Raw genomic sequence first — 7893 nt, forward strand, 5'->3', positions numbered from 1 at the left:
TGACATACCTAGTGCCAGCTCTGAAGTACACATCTATCAGGAATATTGAACTTAGATTTAAACAATCAAGACTTTATCTCTAACTCCTAATTCATGGGAAACCAGGCAGATAGAAAAACAATTTAAGATATACCATAAGGAGGTAAAAAGCCAAATCCTGAACATCTCTAGGAGGCAAATGATATAGTGTCTTTAACAAGTCAATGGCAGAATAAAAGGAGGGAACCAATGAACAAGATTAAGACATGTTTTGAAATTTGATTCAAACCAAATATAAAAATTTACCTGGAGGACAATCAGGAAAAATATGAAAATAGTTTTGATATTAGAAAATGTTAATGTGCATTAATTTTAATGGTGTGACAATCGTGTCTTGGTTCTGTAAGAAAATATACTTAAAATTTTTGGGTGAAATGGAAGTAAGTATTTCAGGTTAACAAGTAGTAAAACTACTGAAGTGCTTATACAGACATTTCACAATAATAAAAAGGTTAAAAAAGATAAAGCATTATAATGAAATGATGATTATTATATCTAGGGGCTCAATACTGAATGTTCATTATTCTGTTCTCTGATCTTAATATTATGAAGTCTTAGATGCTAACCAATGTACCACTAAAGACAAAAATGAGCCACAGATGAAACTATGACACATCATCAGTTAGGAATATATTCCATCCTCAGAGCCATTAACATCTGAGAGATAAAGTATACCTTAGAATCACTAAAATTTGGTATAATTATATTTTTTATAAAAAGGAGGGTTTTTTTTTAGAAGTAAATGAATATGTAAGATATGGAGATGGGATTGTGGTAGGGATCAGAAAAACTAATGGCCCAATTTTTTCAAAAGAGACTCCATTTGGCAAAAGAAATAACTGTGCCCCTATCTGATGGAGAAGGCAAGTTCATCCATCTAGCATTCTGATTTGTGTATTTATCAGGGAATCCAAGATAAAGTTTATTGTGGCTCATGGCAAATTATCATGCTCAGGAGGCACTTAGAAATTACTATCCTGCTGTGAAATAGTCCAGAGAACCCTGGCCCCTATACTCCTGAGGAGGAAAATCTCCAAGATAGAAAGTAACTTTTCTCTGGAAAGATAGAAAATTTTAATAGAGGAGGAAATGTAAAAGGTCACTCAAAACATGAATATAGGTTTTCCTTGTATATTCCCTTCTTTTCTTTTTCATATCTCTAAGAGATTTCTCTTTTCTTTTTGTCATTTAAAGCAAAAACAAAACTTCAAATCTTCAAGGAACCAAATTTCTCTCCCTCCCTCCATGTAAACACACACACACTAAACCTGGACCTGGCCAAGAGGAGAGAGAATCTGAGTACGTTTTTTTTTTTTTTTTGGTGTGTGTGTGTGTGTGTGTGTGTGTGTTCCTGCACACACATGCATGCTTTTCTTCCTAAGTATTTCAAATCTTTTCAAAACAAGATTCTTGGGACCTCTAGATTCAAGTATGCTCCTGGACTTGGTCTACTACTGCCAGAGTTTCAGGGAGTCTTGTATACATGCTTGGGTTATTCATTCACCAATATTAAACCTCAGGACAGGAGATGTGACAAAGCAGGACTTCTTTCTCCATGGCATGTGTTGATTTCAGAGGCAGAGGTGGTCAATGTAGAAAACTATGGAATTTTCCTTAGAACAGGGCTGTGATGGGAGATGCCTGCCATGATCATAACCTCTGTCCCTTTCCCAATCCCTCCTTTCCAGTTTCTTTAGGCCGAAAATAATCTTCTCTGAATATAGGTACTTGATAACAATTCAACCAAACAAAAACACATGCTTCTAATGCACTGCTTTCAGATATTCTGGGTATAGTTCAGCTGGCAGATGAGTTGATTGATATCTTTACCCTGAGAGCCAGGTAAGGAAGCCCACTCTATTTTTGGTAGCATGATGGACTACAGAGAGGAGGAAAGGGAACAAGAATCTAGAGACTTGGATATACTTCTCGAGGAAGGCAACTTCATGAATGAGGTCTTCTTGATGAATGACATCAAACTTTCTCAGGTTCTCCTTAATCACTGTATTGTCTTTCAGGGGGATGGTTTTATTCTTGAACTTTGTTTGTCCACATTTCAAGATGAGTTCCTTGACAGACTTCAGATTTGGAAACCCCAGGTCACATAGGAACCTGCTATCCGTAGAGTATTTAGACTTTGGAGGGGGGTGACTTTTAACAAAGACACCACTAAATATTTTCTTCAGAAAAAAAAAAATATCCTCATATTTCAATGATCAAAAATCATTGAAACATATATGGAAAATATGCATTTGGATAGAATTGATATAAGTTTGCCTTTATTATTTATTGTACTACCAACAAAAAATATTCCTACAGGAGTATTTTGGCAAGAAGGTCCATTATTATGGATACATTTATCTTATTCTCCTAACACTATTCTTACTAGGTATCCTGAGGCTGTAGGACAATTAATACTCAAAGGAATAAAAGCAGCAAAGGGAGTGTTTGGAATTTCTCCCAATAAAATTATTACTCCATATACTATGAATCAAATTGATGAGTTAGCTAATGAGTTAAATACTTGGGCAATAATCATGTGCAAATCTAATGTTTCATTTGATAACCACTTACCATCTAATCCTTTATTGTCTTTTTGGTCATTGCATCCTGTAATTTTTCCAAAAATGACAAGAAAAACACCTATCATGAATGCTCCAAATATATTCACTGATGGGTCAAATAATGGTACAGCAGCAGTAGCTACCCCTGATCAAAATTTTACATTTTTAGTACCCAAACAATCAGCTCAAAAGGTAGAGCTTAATGCAGTTTTACAAGCTTTTGTGATGTTTAAAGATTCTGTATTTAATTTATTTTCCGATAGTCAGTATATAGTTAACGCTATAGTATCCCTTGAAGATGCTGGTAGGATTTCCCCTTCCTCTACTGTTTTCTCTTTGCTTTCCACTATACAAAGTCTAATCTGGGACAGAAAAGATCCATTCTTTATAGGACATATCAGGGCACATACAGGATTGCCTGGAGCCCTTAGTTTAGGCAATGATTTAGCAGATAAAACTACACATGACATACATATTTTCTCTACACTAGAAGAAGCTATAAATTTTCATAAAAAGTTCCATGTCAATGCTAATACTTTACAAAAGCATTTTAAAATAACTAAGGAACAAGCTAGACAAATAATAAAACAATGTCAAAATTGTGTGACCTTTTTACCACAAGTTAATCTTGGAGTCAATCCTAGAGGATTGATACCTAACCATATTTGGCAGATGGACGTCACACACTTGCCAGAATTTGGAAAATTAAAATATTTGCATGTTACAGTTGATACTTCTTCTGGATTTTTGATGGGCTCCCTTCATGCCGGAGAAAAAACTAAAGATGTTATAGCTCATTGCTTACAAAATTTTGCCACTGTGGGTGTTCCAAAACAGTTAAAACCAGATAATGCCCCTGGTTATACTTCTACCTCTTTTAAACAATTTTGCTCAACATTTGGCATTACTCATATAACAGGAATCCCATACAATCCACAGGGACAAGGCATAGTTGAAAGAGCTCATCAAACTATTAAAATGTACTTATTAAAGCAAAAAGAAGGAATTGGGAAGGGGTATATATTCCCCAAAGATAAACTTAAAATAACCCTTTTTACTCTAAACTTTTTTATATTTGGATTCATCAGGACTTAGTGCTGCGGAAAGGCATATGTGTCCAAAAAATGTGCATAAGCCCAAGGTACTTTGGAAGGATATTCTAACAGGACAATGGAAAGGTCCTGACCCAGTAATTGTCTGGAGTCGGGGGTCTGTTTGTGTGTTTCCACAGGGAGAACAGCAGCCGATTTGGATTCCAGAGAGATTAACCAAGGTCCTGACCCAGTGATTGTCTGGAGTCGGGGGTCTGTTTATGTGTTTCCACAGGGAGAACAGCAGCCGATTTGGATTCCAGAAAGATTAACTAAAGCGATTTCTACAGACCAAAAAGAAGATGATTTGGCTCAAATCCATAACAACTGATATCCAAAACTCCAGTTTGGCTATTCTTACATCTGCAACAGAACCAGGATGCTTTTTTCAATATCTATTTTATTATTGCCCTTTGCCATATCATGAAGTTCTATTTTGTTTTTTGAGCTCATACAGACCTAGGTTAATGTTTTGCTGATCAGTTCTATTTTTTGACTATAGAGTTTTTAAACATTGCAATGGAGATTTCACCTGTAAAAAGTTATAAGGCCTTTACTATAATGTTATGTGTTGTATGTATTATATTATGTGTGCACACTGTGTTTTGTGTTATATGTTTGAATGTATGTATGTCCATATATCATATATGATGAGCGCTCATGATAAAATGGATCCAAATATTTTTTTTTCACCTGATTTATATGGTTTAATTTAAATTGGGTAAACAACTGTTGAGGATTGTTTTAATATGTAAACAAAAAAGAAGGTTAACAGATCTGTTTGTTTACTTTCACCTTTCCTTTTCATTATATTTAATAATTCTCTTAAAGACAATGTAAATTGTTAAGAAAATTGTTTTCTTTTAGTGCCTTCTGTAATGTTACATAATTTTTTCTTTAGCCATTATTGCCAGAATTCCTATCTTCATCCCAGTCAAAGATAAAACCAATCTACAGCTTCTACAATAGCCATCACTGAACTGCTTGCAGAACTTGCCTGGACACGTTGTGAACTCACCTGTATGCATTGTGAACTATCTGTTGGTGCAGGGACTTGTGGTAGTGTTGGGGTATTTTTGCTGATGATGTCATCCGTGGTACAATTTTTCCAAAAGGAGCCGTCAATTGGCTTGGTGTATCTTCCTCCCTTCTGCTTGTCATTATTGTCCAGCTAAAATTTGGGGGCCAACAGAGGTGAGGCAAAGAACCTCACCCCCCCGCTGGTACAAAGACCTCTCCACAGGTGTGGCTGTATATTGGACCGGTAGTCAATGACGGGTAAGATCCAATTGCAATGGTACCAACCTAACGGGTAAGGACCATGTGTACTATTGGACAACCTAAGGCAGGCACGGTCCCTAAGCCACATACTTTTTGTTTAAACAGAGATGGGGAGATGTTGAGAGCCACAGCCAAAGGGGCCCCAGCAAACTTCCAGCTGCCAGCTGATGATTGGCTCACAGCGGCCCCAGCAACATCTAGCTGATTGGCTCCTCTGCGGTGATGCTCATTGGGCTGTTTCCCTGCCCTTTCAGACCACAGAGCTGCTCATTCGGGGACTTTTTTGGCTCCGCCCACGTGACCCAGCCAATCGGCCTCAAGAGCAGGAGGATTGTGGGAAGTGGAGAGAAGCTTGTGTGGGAGAGAGAGGCTTGTGGAAAGCCGGTGGTGGCAGTTGAGGCTCTGAGGGTTTTTCCTGAGAGGCTGTTTTGTTTGGCGTGTGTGGTTCTAAAAATAAAGTTAGTTTCTTTTGACAAGTGGCTCCTGATTGTGCCCAGCCAGACTGCGGCACAAGTCTTGCATTGATTCTCTGCACCAATAAACTCACCCCATCAATCCTTTGGATGTGTACAAAAAAAAAAAATAATGTTTATCAGGCATTTCCAAAGCAGTTTCACTTCTAGTCATTTGAGGCACATGTGGTCATGTTTCTGCCACCAAGAATTATGTAGGAATGATTCCAGTTGCTGAAATCTGAACTATTTTCTTTTTCTTTCCTTCTTTACCAAAAGCGCCTGATTTGCTTTGGTAGCTTTGAGGGCCTGATAAGCCTTCCTCTTTTTCAGGAGATTTTCTGGAACCAAAGAGATATTTTTTTCATTGCTCTTCTGCCACCAACTTTCCAATGCTGCGATTACTGCTTGTGTGCTTGTGTGGGAAGAGAGATCCTGCTCTGTGTTTAATCGATCATAGAAACATCTGTTCTAACTCACACTGGAGGGCCCAGGCCTCCAAAGCCCACTTTAGCAGCCAGTCTTGCTAACCCTGATTACTGCCAAAAATTGCAGGAAGCTTTCTAGATCCCCAGTATTACCCACTTCTTTCCCAAAAGTGCCTGCTTTGCCTGGGTAACTTTGAGGGCCTGATAAACCTCTTTTTCAGGAATTTTTCTAGAACCAAAGGGATCTTTGTTAGCCTATTAACATAACTATGAGTTAATTTAGAAAGATAAGTCATGTTAAAACTCCATTCTGCCCAGACATCTCAACCTGCTCCCCCTCTCCTTCCTTCTTTCTGTAAGAGCCCGCTCACCCAGAGGCTGACACCTGAACCCACCTGCACCCTGACCACGGGTCCTCACAAACAGGGGCCTGACAATTCCAGGAGCTGGTGGCAATGTGCCTGTTCCTCCTGCCTCTGCCCCTTTGTGGTTCTTGAAGTTTTGAAGCTTGTTCTCCACCTTTAATAGCAGGGGCTAAGCCCACCCCCAATGCATAACCCAGGCTCTGACTTAAAATTTTACTTCAGAGAAAGTCGGCTGCTGTTCTCTCTGCACAGACGCAACCTTGTCAGATTTCCTGACGATAAACTTGCTTCTGCTTAGTTTAGGTGTGCTCAAGTGATTTACTCCTGCACCATTTTCCTAACAATCTTTTATTTTCTTTGCTTTATACAGAAAATTGAGATCAGGGATAACAACACTTAGGAAATGAAATTTCAATGGATTTCCAAACCAATTCAATACTTTGCTGCCTTCAAACTCCCAAAGAAAGGGATTCTCCTGAAACCTATAGTTTCTGACTCCAGTCTTCAAAATAGAGCCCTAATATTCACTTGTATCCAAAGCCTTAAAAACCCCATTGTGTATGGGTTTTCACCCTCAAGCTTTTTACAGTCTATGACATTTTCATCATCCAACAATTGTCTTGTAAAGTACATTCTCTTGTACCTGGTAGTTTGGCAATCCTGAATGTGATTCATGTTGATAGGTGAAAATTCAAGGATGTCCTGAGTAAAGGGACCAAGAATGCAAGAACTCACAGCTCTCCTAGGCTGTGAGCTTTCTACACACAGACCTAGTATCTATGGACAACCTGCCATTCAACAGTCATAGGCAATTCTCAGAAGGAAAGAAGTTTGTATCCTAAATTGTTGACAGAAATAGATGAATTATGCCTTAGCTATCAGAGAAATCTTCAACAAAAACAAGTATTACTTGTTTCCAAAATATTAGAGGCAACAAGAATAACTACATGCTTTGGTGGCTAAGCTAGGAGAGTGCAATTGTGTTGGAAATGATGTGTGTGCGTTCTTGCCCAAAAGTTGCTGGGCAAGGAAAGCAGAATTAGAGGGTACCTAGAGTCCTGTGAAGAACCATTTTAAGTGCTTCAGGAGAGAATCAACTTTAAATATTTGGTATTCCCAGAGAACTCAAAACTAGTATAAAAGAGTGTGAGTTCAGATAACTCACCCTCTGCCTTTTCCCCATTTCAACTTTGGTGAGAAAGCTGAAGAGCAGCCAGAGAGTAGTGGATACAATGACCACTGAGAGAAAAGGAAGGGAAGCTAACTTTGTCCAGATTTCCTGACACAAGGGACAGTGGCTTAATCTGGAAAGGGGATATTTACCACTCCACTGAGGATATTTAAGGTGACTATAGGATAGTCTAGTAGCTAAACCTAGAGAGAAAATTCATGACTTTGTCAGATTTTTTTTTTTTTTTGGCAGGGGAAGAAGGGGAACCAGGGATTGAATTAAGGGATACTTGGTCACTGAGCCACATCCCCAGCCCTATTTTATATTTTATTTATAGACATGGTCTCACTGAATTGCTTAGCACCTTGCTTTTACTGAGGCTGGCTTTGAACTCCCAATCCTTCTGCCTCAGCTTCCCTAGCTGCTGGGATTATAGGTGTGTGCCGCTGTGCCCTGTGACTTTGCCAAAATTTTTAATCTGCGGACAGGAACACATGATCCC

General features: G+C 38.6%; 1 pseudogene; it reads right to left on the reverse strand.

Moving 5' to 3' along the window:
• Positions 1-1816: 1816 nt before the first annotated feature.
• Positions 1817-6895, reverse strand: LOC124101741 (large ribosomal subunit protein uL30-like 1; annotated as a pseudogene).
• Positions 6896-7893: the final 998 nt, after the last annotated feature.

Source organism: Marmota monax, unplaced genomic scaffold (assembly GCF_021218885.2).
Source record: "Marmota monax isolate L192 unplaced genomic scaffold, Marmota_monax_Labrador192_F-V1.1 WCK01_AAM20220418_F8-fsc00052, whole genome shotgun sequence".
NCBI lineage: Eukaryota > Metazoa > Chordata > Mammalia > Rodentia > Sciuridae > Marmota > Marmota monax.